Here is a 16,601-nt window from a genome sequence, read left to right on the forward strand (position 1 = left end):
TGCTTGCTTGCCTTACACAACATCAAGTTTTCCGACTATTTTTCTTACCTTCTTTTTTCCGCTGTGGATGTTACTGAGCTTTTAGCTCTTACGTTCTGAACATCTCGCACTGCCATTGCCTGGTGTCAGTTCTAAATCATATCACTACATAATCTGTCTCCCTTTTAAATGCCTATTCCCTGAATGGTAGGCTACAATGACTATATGTTTTATATATAATATTGAAACAAAATAACCCAGTCAGTCTCATCTACGAGATGTTTAGGCCTCCTCCAATACTGGCAGCTGGGCTCATAGGTTGCAGATTTGCTTAGTGGCCTACCATAGCTCTGCAACGAGACGCGACATGGGAGATGAATCATCGGCTTGCACTGTAGCCTATTTCTTATTGCACACTGGAGAGGAAAACATGCTGGCAGGCTACGATAGGCTACTTAATTTAAACTTTGTTACCTTTAGTGTGTGTGTGTGTCTGTGTGTGTGTGTGTGTGTGTGTGCGTGCGTGAGGGGTTGCTCAGTGAAACATCGGAATAGGCTACACCAATTCCGCAACACCGTCTCTGATAGATAAACAAAGCAGCATGCATATAAGCAACTAGGCCAAACTGCCTGATGAAAATTTGACTATTTCAGTGTGCTCGTTTTTTTCGGATGTAGGTAACACAATTTAACAATGTATAGGCTATATTTTTTTCATTTGATTGGTTCAACCACCACCCGCCCGAATTTAATTAAAATATTATATTTCTTCACGTCATCCGCCCAATCCGCAGTTTAACCGTGGAGTCCGCGGCTGTAACCGCGAACCGCGCATCTCTAGCACCCTCAAAGTAACTGTGAAATAATGCCAATTTAACTTTGGACCACATTCCTTGGTCAGTAGTGTTATCATTTTCAGTGGCGTCAAAATAGCCATTTGTGATCATATGCCTGACCACACCTGTTTTTTTTTTTTATAGATACACCCGTGGGTGCGCAAGGATCACACAGCATGGGTCTGGCGGAATAATAATAAAATGTGCTGACCTAAACTAATAACCTGTAAATAAGCTTGTTTTCTAGTACCAATTTGTTTGTTAGGTAAGCATTATATTGGCAAGTCAGTATACTGTAGCACAGTGATTCTTAAACTAGGGGTCGCCAAACACTTCTGTGGGGTCGCCAATTATTTTCTGTATTCAGTCTGAAATTATTATTAGATGAAACAAAGGAAAATAATATTGGCCTTTTCTGCCTTTTTCTTATTTACACGCAGTAATGAGAAGAGAGAGAAATGTTTTCGTCTTTCAACGAGATCTGGTTCAGCCGATGGGCTACTGGTCCGCTGATAGAAACAATCTGCTCACACTATGCAAACTCAACTTGTTCCCGCTATTTTAAGTAAAACAAAACAAAAAACATAGGTAGCCTACTAGCCAAAATGGACAGGTAAAAAATTGAACAAAAGCTCGGAAGTGCCATCTACCAGTGCGTCTACTCCTCCGTGATCCTCAGATGGGACAAGTCTACAGGCCGGTGAGAATAAAAAAGAACAAACGGCGCATCGGCTTTATCAGAAATAATTTTTGAAATATGCATTCACTTGCCAAGTTAAAGATAACCTCGACCACCCAGAATGTGTGATTTGCGGCGATGTTCTGGCGAATGAGAGCTTAAAACCTGTCAAAATGAAACGACATCTCAAAATACAGATGTCGGCTCAGCACCGTGGAGGAAAATCTCTCTGTCGCCGTATGCAGCATTCCTCCTAGAATTAAAGGAGAATTCCGGTGTGATATTGACCTAAAGTGTATTGAAACATGATACCGAGTGTGAACGTATGTCTCATAGCCCATCTCGACTTGTCCCCTGCACTCCAAAATCTGGCGCTAGTTAGCCGATGCTACCAACAACTTTTTCAGTAGTGGTGCTTCGGCATCGGGCTAGCCATGCAAATAAATCACTGTTTTACACCCATTTACGAGGCTCAATGTATCTCCACACTTCATTGGTAGACTTCCTAGGGCCCTGACATTTAAAACGAGACATTGAGAACTTTGAAAAAGCACTGGTAGTTTATTTACAAGACGATTTATACAGACAGTATCTTCACGAAGTTTAACGTTTGCAGCCATCTTGAATTTAGTCACGATAAGTCGAGCAACGAGTAAGAATGAACAGGTATGATAAGGGATCAGATTCCAAAAATAATTCAGTGGAAATGCATGGATTCCAGTTTCTTCCAGTAGCAGCAACTGGAATCCATGCATTTCCACTGAATTATTTTTGGAATCTGATCCCTTATCATACCTGTTCATTCTTACTCGTTGCTCAACTTATCGTGACTAAATTCAAGATGGCTGCAAACGCTAAACTTCGTAAAGATACTGTCTGTATAAATCGTCTTGTAAGTAAACTACCAGTGCTTTTTCAAAGTTCTCAATGTCTCGTTTTAAATGTCAGGGCCCTCGGAAGTCTACCAATGAAGTGTGGAGATACATTGAGCCTCGTAAATAGGTGTAAAACAGTGATTTATTTGCATGGCTAGCCCGATGCCGAAGCACCACTATTGAAAAAGATGTTGGTAGCATCGGCTAACTAGCGCCAGATTTTGGAGTGCAGGGGACAAGCCGAGATGGGCTATGAGACATACGTTCACACTCGGTATCATGTTTCGATACACTTTAGGTCAATATCACACCGGAATTCTCCTTTAACTTGCTATGTTAACGGAAGCATGCCCACCCTTCCCATTGAAATTGTTAAAGATAGTAAACCAGAAAAGGGAAATAAAAAAATACTGTTATTGTTATCCCCATAAATATAATTAATGTAACGTTGTAGGCCTAATGCTGCATGTGTGTGTGCGTGCTTGTGTGTGTGCGCGCGCTACGCACATAGCGCTCTGATCTGATATAGCGGCAGCCTACACTCGTGATTGTTTGTTCGTGATGTTGTTCATATGGAGTAAATAAAACAAATGACTTTGCTTTCTAGTTTTTGCTTGATTTAGTTGTTAACGTTTGAGGGGAATATTTGAGTAAGGACAGAATGGGTTTGGGGAAAGTGGGGTCGCCAGACCTCGCCATACTTTTTTGTGGGGTCGCCAGACAAAAAGTTTAAGAACCACTGCTGTAGCATACCAAAGCTGAATAAATCAATGGGTGCCGCGTTTCTAATTTGCGTCGTTACGTTCTCTGACATAAAATAAGTTGAGCGATATTTTTACTTCTCTCAATATGTAGTTGTAGAAAACAAGATGTGAAATCACGGATTCTGTCAGAAATGTAATTATTGCCTTTCCTTGGGTTGTTACCCCGCCTGAAATGTAATCTGTCTTTATCTTGATGCCAGCTAGGCAATCAGATCTGTAATAAAATTACTTTTCATACTTCTAAATATTTTTAAGTTCCTCAGAATGCTTCAATAGTTTAGGCTACCTCTTCTTGTGTATGTATGTGCACACACACACTTATCTGTAGTTTTGTGCTTTTATTTTTTAAATTAAGAAAGGTATTACATTTGCATGATTTAACTGTTGTTTCAGATGGAGGATGACAAGACCTACTTGCTGGCCTGAAGAAGTAGCTGACTGCTGATGAGATGATGCACTCAGAAGGTATAGATTTAGGTGGCGTGCGTAGGGTGGTGCAGACTGCCACTAAAACACTGTGTGAAATAGACTTATGTTGTTTTTTACTCACATTATTGTCCCAGGCATATGTGGTTTTACCAACCGGAACGGGTGGGAGGTTGTGCTTAGTAGGCCGTCGTATGCAAACACACAGTGCAGGGGCATGGAACGAAGAGACCCCAGAAGAGTTTCACAGTTTTCTGGGATTGATCATTGACATGGGGCTTCACTTCCCTCCCTAATATCCATTGCTACTGGGGAACCAAGTCTCTGCAAGGATCAGGGAGCGTTGACCAAATGATAAATACTTGTAGCGCCCCTATAGGGCAAGCTGACTACGCCACCCCTTGAAAGGTATAGTTCATCTGAGCAAGGGGAACTCTAATAATGTTGTCGTCACAGTTGGTGAAAGTATAAAAATATAATCTTTATTAATAAATAGTTTCACAAGGCAGTTGGTTAGTCACCAGATAAACAAAAAAGAAATGAAAGAAAAGAAAGGGAACCATATGGACAAGGGTAGGGACTGGGGAATCTCAGCATGGGCCAATAGGAAGACTAAGATTAGGCCAGGTCTTTCTAACACACGTGGTCTGCCGCACACTGAACAACATACGTTTAGGTGCTGGGAAAATACACTCAGGTGATACGTGGAAAGGGAATTAAGAGTTCATCCTACACACACACACACACACACACAAATGTGACACAGCAATTAAGAGTTCATCCTACACACACTGCCGTTGCTATTGGACTACTGGAGTGGGAACACTAGAGACCGGCTACCCAAAGCTAAGTCACTAATGGGCCTGCTAAACACTGAGGCTTTCAGCTAGGATGAGGGAGGGGAGACACTGGACTTAAAGAGAGAGAAAAAAAAAAAAAAAAAAAAAAAAACACAAATAATAATAATGAAAAAGAATAAACAAAATAAATCCACTCTAGCCTACGGCTCACCCTTTTACACAAACACTACGGCCGGTAGGCCAGAGGAAGATAGGCAACCCAAACAAACAAATAAATTATGGACGGCACCAAACATATAAGTAAAGAGAACAGCAACTAGCAACGTTGTGTAGTTGCAGGGATCTTTGACACTGCAAGCATAAAAACAAACAAGGTAAGAATGGTTGCACAACAATTAAATACATGGTAAAATATTAGCCAGTCAGCATTGCAGTGTTCTACATTATTAGAACCAACATGAATGGCCGCTATGGCCTGGCAATATGCAAAGCAATGTACAGATCAGGTTTAGTAGCCTACATACCTGTCCAAGGAGGCAATGGCTTCTGGAGAACCAGTCACTCACCACTACAGTAACTGTGCTGGCTAACCGTGCTGGCGGACACTGGTGAAATAGTACATAAAATGCTACATTGAGTCCAGTATCATACTACAGACAGAAGGCAAACACACAGCTCAGTTCTAGAACGTACCTTCTAGCTGACGTTAATAACAACACGGCCGCTTTCACACACATGCACACACAAGCCTGCTATGGTCCTGCCCGCGTCTGCTCTCCTATACACAGTTAAACAAATGCCCACTTAGCAAACTACTTATCGTGACAACAGAACGTGAAAGAAACTCCGACATACCTGTGGACTCGCGGTGCGGTAACACCAACCCGGTGTTATACGGTAACTGGCTTTCATGTTAACTGGCTGGACTGTTCACTTTGCCTCTGGAGTTAACGTAACCGCCCCCTTCTTTTGCAGATGTGTTCAGCTGATGATTAGCCTCCGATACCTGGCCGCAGATTCGTCTGTTTAACTGAAGTTCAAATAGACATGTTTGTGATGCTCCACTTTGTTGTTTAATAAAGCTTTACAACACGATGTGTCGGCGTTGGAAGTGTCAGGCTGTCTGTAGTAGACTAGGCTACATGCGCTGGACCATGAATATGCCACCAAATAAATAAAACTAAATAAACTCCACGTGGGTCTCGAACCACTACTAAATTAAACTGCTTGCATGATAACGTGACACCAACCTGCTTGCGCCACTCACCAGTTGACACTTCTCAGTGAAATTGGTGATATAGGCCTACTAGTAAATGAGGTCAACGAGTATGTTATTGTGTTTAGCAGGTTAACACAGCGGATTATGGTGACTGGCTACAGTATCTTGCAATGTTGCCCAAAGTAGCCTATCATGGTTCAGTTTACACACGTTTCACTGATTGCTGCTGTAACGGGTGAAGCTCTGGCCTGCGCTTCCCCGACTACTCTGCGTTGTGTTGTGCACAATGTGAAGCTGGACACAGGACACTCAAGGACCACTGACAGGTTTATTCGTTCCACTGGTTCACACAAACTGCATCTGGTGTATAATTAAACATAAAGGAGCAGAGCACACGCACGTTCATCCATAAAATGCCTCTCTCAGTCAAGTTTAGCGGTAACTGACGAGAGAACGAGAATCAACACAAGAAAGCTTATCTGACTTTCACAATAAAAGTCCCAAAATAAAAATACATAGATAGCACAACGAAATGATAGCACAACAAATAATACACTCTGTTGAAGGGTTTTGGTGAGATTTCAACCTCCAAAATAAAATGCAATATTAACCTGGTTACACTGCCAGACTACGTGAAGTGTCTTATTATGAACGCCATGCAGCAAATAAATAAAATAAATAAAAAAGATTCGAACTCGAATGACAACACTAGAACTAGCCTATAATCTGCATATTAACCTGATCACAACGAACGTGAAACACGCATTGAAACGCACAATGTGCAGGAAAAGTCTAATGGGTCTTCATTTTACACAAAATGTTGCATATCATAAAAGAGATGTAATATCAAATATCACAAGATACACGTAGGCCTAGGCTATTTACGTTCGTGTTTTGACATGTTAGGTTTGAGGTGTATTGGATTTATATATATTTTAATGATTTATTTCTCACCAAGGGATAAGATGTATGTGGCGCAACAGGTTCAAGCGATGATAAGGCTCTCTTTAGTCTAGCCTACGGGTTCAAACCTCGCCATTCACAGTTTTTTAAATGTATACATTTTAGACAAGCAATGCTTCCTCAATTTAGGCTGAAGATAGACTAGGTGGCCGCGGGCAGCCTGACCAGCAGTCAGTGAAACGTAAAAACCATTAAGCCTAGGCTATACTTTGAAGGTCTAAATGGCTTGGGCAATGCAGCAAGATAACACAGTAGCCAGTTACCATTATCCACTGTGTTAACCTGCTACAAACACAATAACATACTAGGTGACCTATAGGCCTAAATAAGTATCGCCAATTTCTGGGGATTGTGTCAGCTTGGTTAGTGGCGCAAGCAGGTAAATGTCAGGTTATCATGCAAGCCGTTTAATTTAGTAGTGGTTCGAGACCCACGTGGAGTTTATTTAGTTTTATTTATTTGGTGGCATATTCATGGTCCAGCGCATGTATCCTAGCCTACTACAGACAACCTGACACTTCCAACGCCGACACATCGTGTTGTAAAGCTTTATTAAACAACAAAGTGGAGCATCACAAACATGTCTATTTGAACTTCAGTTAAACAGACGAATCTGCGGCCAGGTATCGGAGGCTAAATCATCAGCTGAATACACCTGCAAGAGAAGGGGGCGGTTACGTTAACTCCAGAGGCAAAGTAAACAGTCCAGCCAGTTAACATGAAAGCCACTTACCGTATAACACCGGAACCAGCTGTGTTTACTACGAGCTACCGGCTTAAGGACCCCAGGTGCCTATAAATAAGCCTGTCGGTAATGCGGCAGGTAGCTTAATCAATCACCCCATTCCCACTTGATGACGTAGAGCATATGTTGAGAGAGAGAGAGAGAGAGGAAAAATCATGAGACTAGCTGTGCAGAACGGGAGAGATAGGGAAAACAGCAAACTATTACTGGCCCAGGCTACATACATATTGTGTACATTTTTTCTCCATTGACATTGCCATAGTTTCTTATTATTTGAAGTTTGGCAATGCAGAATCTGTTGAACCTAGGTTTGGTAGCTACAGCCAGAAAGACTTTGGAGAAAATCCATCACAACTACAGCTGGCAGCCATTTTCGCCTTCAGCTGCTCCAACTACTACTCTGTCGTCTTTTCATCAAGTACATATTCCTGTACAGCAGGAGCCAAAGAAAAATGGTTGGCTTTGTTATAAAAAAAATTCCATAATAACACTAAAGTAGCTTGTATGGCCCGGAGTGTAGCGGTAGGTATTTTTGGAAAACAAAATTGCTGTCAGATTTGGCATTCTGCAGAAGGGGATGCGTTTCGTAATGAGTCATAGGTCTTCTGTGTTCAACCTTCAGGTTCCCCACCCCACCTTTCCCTATCCTCCTCTGTTTGTGTGTGTGTGTGTGTGTGTGTCTGGGTGTCTGGGTGTGAGTTTGTGTGTATATGTGTGTATGTTTATTCTCAATAGGCTTGTTTCAAATATATCCAGTTTCAAATGTTTAGAACACATTGATTTTTGAGTGATGTTGAAGTTGATTGTATTCCTAGCTTTTTATAAATAATAATACATTTTATATATGTATATCATTTTTATATTATACTGATTTATATAAGGAAGTTGTATCTGTTGAATCAAATGTATTTCATGTCTCTATTCCGAAATGATCTTCAATAAATATACAGTATACTTACTTCCTGTATTACTGGTAAGGTACATGTTTTTTTTTATATCATTCTTATTGACTTTAGCATTTGCTTATATACAAATAAATGGTTTATTCTTATGAACCAAAAAAAACTAAACCATTGTGTCTGACTTCATTATTAGTTTTTATGCATACTTTTATGTTGTTGGTGAGAAAGATTTATGTTAGAATGTTGAGAGAAATTCTGTCAACATTCTAAATCCCATTTCCTGCATTATTTTAAACTGATCACTAAATTTATCATAACTTTTGAAGGGTTCATGATATTCCAATTCAGTCTTTTTTGTTAAATAGCCCAACTTGCTGAACATGCCATACTCTATATTTTTCTCTATCTTATAGAGAAATATGATGAAAATTCACTTTTATGTGAATTAAATTAAATTTTAACGAATTTCAGTATACATTTGGAGAGGATTTTCAAAGACTGTTCATTACTATATCAACATTACCATATGTATTTTACATCATTTCATAGAACTGATCCTTCTGATTACAATGGTATGTATATCCCATTGATGGTATGTATTATACACGTTTTTTTGTGTAAGGTCATCCAGCACCAAAAATGGAATGTTCGGCACGGGCACGAAAGGGTTAATGGCCGTATTGTGATGTTATAATCACCAATGTTAAGTTTATGGGGAAATTTTGAGTAGCTTTTAATTAAGTTTAAAAAGTATAAAAGTTACAAAGATGAAAAGTACATAGCAGCTATGTCCTTTAGAAGACCTACGTTACAAAGTTTGAATGAAGTTTCTAAGTTAAACAGTTCAAGAGAAATTGCGCACAGAAAAAACAGTCAGCGGAAGAAACAGAAGAAGTCTAGGAAGTATAGTGCATTTTCATGCACTATAATAATAAAAGATAAGAAGCCCAGTGATAACAGTACATTTTCATGCACTGTAACAAGTTTATTTTTCCCCATAGACTTGCATTGGCACTATGACATCATAAAGGGCCAATTAAATTAAATGTAATAGAGTACCGAAGCCATGACGTAGTGTTGCCAAGGCAGCAATTTCACTGGATCTAAACAAATCAATCTACCATTAGAAATCACCATAGCGGTGGCTTTCTTAATCTATTTCAATAATTTTACAAAGTTTCTAAGACGTTAGTATATTTTTTTTACACTGTAGGAATCCCATACTACAACATATATTCACCAACACGATCAAATTCGTGACTACAGAGTTTTATTTTAGCATGGGTTTCCTCCGTAAAAGAGACCTGCATGTAACTTACCAGCATGCGGTTAAAATCCTTAAATTCACGGACGTGTTTTGGCTTTATTTTTTTGGCAAAAAACGTTGCTCTTAACAGCCGCCAGTCTTTGAGAAGACGTGAAATATCCACTGGAATTTTGTTTCTTTCTATTACACCTGCCAGGGAATCCATGTTATGTGGATATTTTATTAGCTAGAAATGATGCCACATGTCTACATTCAATGCTATTTATGCCACTTCGAAAGTTTGTTTAGATCCAGTGATTCTGCCGTCATGGAAACGCTATGTCACACTTTGGCACTGTATTGATTTGCACCTGTATCAACTACCAGCTGCTTACCTAGACCCTCTCAAAGAGCCAGTTAAACTGATTGCACCTGTATCAACTGTGTTCTGATCAACTAGGCAAACTCCATTCTACAAGGCTACAACACACATTCCATCCAATGTTCTATCCATCCATCTTCTTTAGACCATTCACTCATCCACCCATTAAACTATCTATCAACATCCATTCAACATTCTGTCTATCAATATCCATTATACTATCTAAATCAACTTTTAAACTGTCTACTCTGTCTCCAGTGTTTCCCATACGTTGACTAATCTGTGGCGGGGCACCACGAAATCAAAACCGGCCGCCACACATTCATGTTCTATGTTGTAGGCTTCTATTTCAATTAAAGATAAGATAAAAATCCTTTCATTGAGCTGTGCTTTTTATGCACGCAGCCTTTCCTTGCCCCGCCCTGCTCTCTCCTCTGCATGTGCTTTAACAAAACATTAAGGATTGTTGTTGCCACATAGAAGCCTTGCATAGACGACGGCGGGCTAAATTGCTATTAAATCCACTTAGCATTGTGACCATGCTGCGCAAATTTGTTCAAAACTGCTGCATTCAAGTTAAATCTGCTAAGGTCTTATGAATGTTTGCAAAATCCCGTTGTGAATGGAAAAGTGTTTTCCAAGACTCAAAAGTGCTTGTCCTAACTACGTAGAAAACCTTATGAATTGCATCCACACATCAGCAGCCTTTTAACTGTGTTGCAAGTATTCCCTCACGAACGTCTTAAAGTGACAGGCACTCAATTAGACCTATACAAAGACAACCTTAAACCTACACATGTAACCCCTCCCCCCACCACCACCATCCAAGTCAGCAGCTTCCGTCAGCACAACTTGAATCCAATTATGTGGGAAACACTGGTCTCAGGCTTTAAGCATACAATCTGGCTTTTTTTGATCATACTCACTGAAACCGACACTATGCTTCGACAGAGCAACATAAATCAGCCGGTTTTAGAAAAACAACCTGCACTTTGAATTTCCCCTTGGGGATCAATAAAGTATCTATCTATCTATTTGTCTATCTATCTATCTATCTATCTATCTATCTACTTCTATAGAGCCTGTTATTTGTTTTGTAAAAATCCACAGCTCCAGGTTCTTCTGGTCCAATCAGAGCAGAGCTGTGCGAGATCTGACTGTCAATCACAGTCTGGTGCAGTCAAGTGCGCACTGACAAACTCAATGAGAGGGTGCTCTGTGGTAGTGGGGGAGGGACATGAGAGTTGTAAACATAAAAGTCCCCTCAATCTGTCAGACTTGCCAACTGCAGCTTTAAGACTACAGATCCTGTTCAACTATTTCCTCTGCCCACAACTGTTTCAACATAAATGTCCTCACTACAATAATTCACTATTAAATAATTTAACTATTTAAACTACTCAACTATTTTACTGTTCAGCCATTTCAACTGTCAGTCGTCATCAACTATGACTCCCGCCAGCTGTTTCCTCTGCCCACTACTGTTTCCAAATAAAAGTTTGTTTTGCATTTTATGTTAAAATAGCTTATGTTTTGCATGTTTTTCATGCACTGGTAATTTCCTCGAAATTACATTTTCTAGTTAATTAATTAATTATTTCAGAGTTATGGTTTGTATATTTATGTTTAATTTCATTATTGATATTTAATATTGCTATTGATATAACTGTTTTGATATAATTTAGATTATTTTGCTTAATTTATGCTTACCAATATTTTTTTTACCAAGAACTGTCAATTTTGTTTATTGTTCATATTCTGTAGGTCATCTTTGATCATCTGCTAACTGTAACCATAACCAGCCATTTTGTTAAAAATGAATTGTTTACATATGTCTTTTTTTATATCAACATGCCAAAACCATATCTTAGAACTTAAATGTATTCTAGACTTCTTATGCCTTGAAATACACCATTATGAGACATGAGGGAGCGTATGCCAGAGAGAGAGAACATGTGCACATTCACAGGTTTAAGAAATGACTGGGTTTCCAATTACTCCTTGTCATCTTTCCACCCAGCTGTCTGAGATACTCAAGCTTAGGCATGCTTGATGACAGCCGCCACCCCCCTCTTCTCTAGTCAACCCTTAAGCAGAAGGGACAATGTGAAGAAACTTATTTCAGAAATATATGAGCAGATATAGGTTTATTTTGGCATATTTCAATCCTGGACTGTAAGGGTGAAGTAACAGTTGACCTCGAGCAAAGGTAAAGTATACCAACAAAGTACTCCTTCTTCAAACCTTTAACACCTCTTTTTTTCCAAGTATTAATTATGCATTCGATCTGATTCCAAAAGACCAATTGTATTCACTATCAATACGATTACTATTATTAGTGTAATTTTTAAAGACTGTGTCCAAGGGCTCTGTATTAACAGAAGTAAATAATAAGCTTACATGAATTAATCCATTAATTAATCAATCTGTTACAAAATCAGAGTAGAAAGTTTAAGGTATTACATGCATATAGAGGGAGACCGATGGCAACATTATATATAGATATATAGTTATTTATATATATATATAGAAATAACTGAGAGTAACGAGATAGATAGCATTACCACAATATTTGTCCAATGTATATGTAATTATCTTATATATTCAATACAGTTCATATTGATAGATTGATTGATCACCTTGCAGGGATCATACAGGAATCATTACACAGCCAAAAGCCAAGCAAGATCTATGTATGCACCCCACAGGACACAAGCAGAAAATATTAGGAGGTCAGAACTAGCCAGTAGAGCACAGATAGCCCTTTTCCACTGACAGAGAATTGGTTCCGTTCACATTCGTGAACCGTTCTGAGCATCTCAACCAAACAAAAACCGGTTCAAAATGTGGCACTTTGATGGAGCTGGAGCCAAAAAATTTTAGTTTTTTCCTGTGAACTGGAGTGAGTGTGTCATTCTGCCATTCAGAGAAGAGAAAGCTAAAAGCCTGAGCTTTCCCTCCATATCAACTGTTGCCATGAATAGACAAAAAGCACTACACTGCAGATGTTACGGGACAACTGTCATATATCATCCTCCTGTCATATCATGTTGCATCATTAACTTTTGTTTATGCATGCAACACCATTGTTGTCCATTCATAACTGGTGGAAATGCGGGCTGGTTCACTAGATTGCACCAAGGTTAAACAAATTCTGAACTGAACTGGTTCAAGATTGTGTTCTCTGTTCTGCTTGAAAAACGCTCAGAGAGAGGTTAGTGCAGATCAAGTTTGTTAAAATCAATTTAAAAAGAGAGTGAAAGGGATCTTTGGAATACTGGTTCAGAGTTCTATGACAGTCTCTTAATTACTGTAGGGATAGCTGTAGAAATCATAAATGAGTGACTTCAGCTTATGGAAGCTTGTCCCAATCAAAGTAAAGCTCAATCTAAGTTGTGTCTTATAGATAGATAGATAGATAGATAGATCGATAGATTACTTTATTCATTATTAATTAAAGGCACCTTTAAGAGTTGTTTTACCATAACCTAACGTTTCCAAAATCATTTTGATGGTGGTCCGCGAGCTGCTTCTAGGGGGTACGCGAGATAAAAAGGGCTATGGCGGACAGGTGTAAAATGAAAATTTTAAATCTTTTGTAATTAATTCATGAAAATACATAATTTCGAATCAGGTCATAATGATATGGAAACATGAAATTAAAGGATATCATTTATAAACTCTGTATGTGTTCATCAAAAAAAGGGCAGCTTATTAAACATGATGCCTGGAATAGCTAATAGAATGCGTTGGATGGTCCGTGGTCCGTGGGGGGGTATTTTGCGGATATAACAGGTTTTTGAAAACAACAAAAACAGAAAGGAGGGAAGGAGCAAAGCTAGGAGTTATTTCAGATGGGCAAGAAAGGTAACATTAAGCTAGGCTTTACATTTAACAAACTAAAGGTAGCCTAAGTTTAGCCTTTCTAGGCTGTATAGCCTAATGTTGTCCAAACAAATACATCCTTCTCAGGCGTTGTTGTAGGCCTATTACAAGATATTGTATGTGGATCTAGTTAGGCTACTATGGAGGCTACTTTTCATAACTTTTTAACTGACCAAATGCACGCACCTAAAACCGGGAAACCTGCCATCACACTTCAGTCCAGCAGATGGTGGTAATACACTCCGTTTGCAAACTGCCAAAAAAAACCTCAGGTTGGCTGGCTTGCAGAAATTGGACCTGCTTTTTCTTAGTTCACAGCAGGCTGAGGTTAGACAAATGCTGTTTGAAATTAATCTCCAGCAGAACTATGCAAGGACTTATTGTATTGAGATAAAAGATGTTGTGACCTTTTGATTCTGGAGGGAAATTTCAAAATGGCATTGTGTAGAACAGAAGGCTCACACTGATATCACATGGCAGTGACTGGTTAAAGAGTTGTTGTTCCAGGAACAATATTAGAATGTTAATCCAGGAACAACTGAAGAAATCACGGTCACCTGGCGGGGATATAGCAACATTTTGGTGCGGCACAGGTTGACCTGTTGCATCCAGGGAGACCACCCACTGCAAGCTATGTTTCTTGATTCACAACATCCTGCCACTGGGTCTGTCCACAAATGCTACTATACATCTTTCCCCCTATTCACACTCATCTCAGTACTAGGGGGCAGGGCTCAATTTGTCTTACAAACCCAGAGAGCTGGCGGCTAACCACTTGACTTCTGAACGGTTGAGACTATTGACTACCAAGCTACCCCTCTCAGCTGTGGAGACAATGCAGTGTTCAGAGAGAGAGAGCACCATCTACACAGTCTCTCTACTCTATGAAGTTGTTGGTGTTTGCTGACTGGTGTGCTCATAATATCCCATCAAATCAGTGCTTACGGTCTCAACAGTGCCAGTGCCCCCATGGGACCTCATGGTGGTTCTGAAAGCTATCGCTAATGCCACCTTCCAGCAACTAGACAACATCAAGCTGAAAATACTGTCCTTTAAAACCACACTGATAACCGCCTTGGCATTAAAAAAAAAAAATGTGTGAGCAACCTGACAGCCCTGTCAGTCAACCCTGTGTGTATGCAGTTTGCTGTAGGAGATTGTCAGGACGCCCCTGGAGTCATAAAGTCATGCTGCTCAAGAGTTGCTATCATGACCCAGCCACAGCCAGACACTACTTGAATTTCCCCTTGGGGATCAATAAAGTATCTATTTATCTATCTATCTATCTAGCATGGTTAGTGTTCTGCTTGTGCTGCGTTATTGCCTTCCTTCTGACTTTTACCGTGCGTGCAACATGAGTGAATGCTTGTGCATCGTCATCAATAAGGGCCCTGTGGCATATGCGTTCCTATTGGTTAACATTGAGTGAACTCGACTGAAAGAGAACGTAAGTTTATGAATATAACCTTGGTTCTCTGAAGGAGAACACAAACCCTCTCATGTCTTAATGCATTCTGGACCTGGTCTGAAGGATTGCTTCTGAATGTCTTGGGAATGGAGGAGCAGATTATGTTTTTAATAAGTCTCTTGAACACCTTCACCTTCATGCCTTTGTATATCTGCCAAATAAAGAGTCGTGCCAAGGCAAAAGGCAGTAACTTCCATAATAATCCAAAATAATAATGGTCAATATCCTTAGGAAATAATATCATTTGGAATACGGTGTATATATTGTAGCGCCAACGAAGAAGTTAGGAGACTGCGAGGCTGTAGCCTGGGTGCCATTCCGAACTTAGTCCCGCCCACAACATTTGAGGTCGGGAAGTTCGGTCTGGCATTGCTCCATTGTGAAGCAAGTATGCTCGCCCTAGATTGGGCGGACCAATCAAATCGGGCTTTACGATGATGGACAGGTGAGCAACAGCGCCTGGTCTATCACGTCATCTGAGCACGCTTAGATTAGGCTTACGTTTGAAACAAAAACGCTGTGGCTAGAAGGATACATGGCTTTTAAGACCCCATATGGAAAATGCATATTATTTAATGAGGTTTTATCACTGAAAACGATTATATCTGAAAATTTTGGCCAAAGTTGAGATGTGGGAAAACTTGTGGTTTCACTTTCATCAAGGGAAAACAGCGCTGTTGCATTGCAACATGTTCCCTCGTTCGTTTGAAATCTCTGAATGACCACCTGTTCGAGGGATTTGCGACAGCCTTTCCCAGTTGTTTAACATGTTTGTAGCATATCAGTGTTCAACAGAATTATTTTTAAAAATGGAGGGGATCCAGGTCAGTTTTTCCTAATAGCCTACCCTAGTACTACGTATCTCTTAGATTTCACTAATGAGTGTTGTAGGCTAGGAGTTATTGACGGCACTAACTTTTACAAAAGACCAGAAAACAATGTTAAGGCATTTGTGGAGAAGAAGGATGGTTCATGTGTTTTCTTCCTACACCTCATGGTAAGCTATTTCGTTGCTCTGATTGGTTAGGTCTATCCAATTGAGTGCAGAGGCATTCCCCCCCTGTATCGGTTGAAACACGTCCCATAATTATGTCCCAATGGAGCAGTATCAGACTCATATTCTGACTAGAATTGAGTATGACTGCGTCAGGCTAGCGAGGCTGATTATCGTTCCGAAAATCCGGTAATTTATTTCCTCTACTTAAGTACAGGCTAGGGCACAGGCAGCAGGAGGTGTCCACTAAAAAAAAAAAAACTGATCACTCTAATAAATCACGGTCTCAATCACTCGTCATACACACTCATCGGCCCACAATGCAACACAACTCACTCGCACATAATCCACTTATACTCTGACTAAACTTACTAGACCCCCTTAGAACCCCCTATTCTATTCACTAATCACTAACCTATCTGAACCCCTAAATATTCC

The 16,601-nt window shown here is 39.9% G+C and overlaps 1 protein-coding gene and 1 long non-coding RNA gene across 3 annotated transcripts in view; one reads left to right on the forward strand and one right to left on the reverse strand.

The window, feature by feature from the left end:
• Positions 1-4,062: 4,062 nt before the first annotated feature.
• On the reverse strand, positions 4,063-5,338 carry LOC121713582. 2 transcript variants are annotated; one of them, XR_006032877.1, is made up of 4 exons: positions 5,215-5,338; positions 5,053-5,137; positions 4,884-4,964; positions 4,063-4,710 (listed from the first exon to the last, which is right to left on the reverse strand). It is a non-coding gene; the product is annotated as an uncharacterized LOC121713582 (long non-coding RNA). The 2 variants fall into 2 exon arrangements; XR_006032876.1 differs by having other exon boundaries at positions 5,053-5,338.
• A 6,527-nt stretch (positions 5,339-11,865) lies between these two features.
• LOC121713558 (SH3 and cysteine-rich domain-containing protein 3) overlaps positions 11,866-16,601 on the forward strand; it is a 79,126-nt gene continuing 74,390 nt past the window's right edge. The window contains exon 1 of the mRNA XM_042098257.1: positions 11,866-12,025. The gene's annotated coding sequence lies outside the window, so the exon portion shown is untranslated. The remainder of the gene's footprint in view (positions 12,026-16,601) is intronic.

This window comes from Alosa sapidissima, chromosome 7 (assembly GCF_018492685.1).
Source record: "Alosa sapidissima isolate fAloSap1 chromosome 7, fAloSap1.pri, whole genome shotgun sequence".
NCBI lineage: Eukaryota > Metazoa > Chordata > Actinopteri > Clupeiformes > Clupeidae > Alosa > Alosa sapidissima.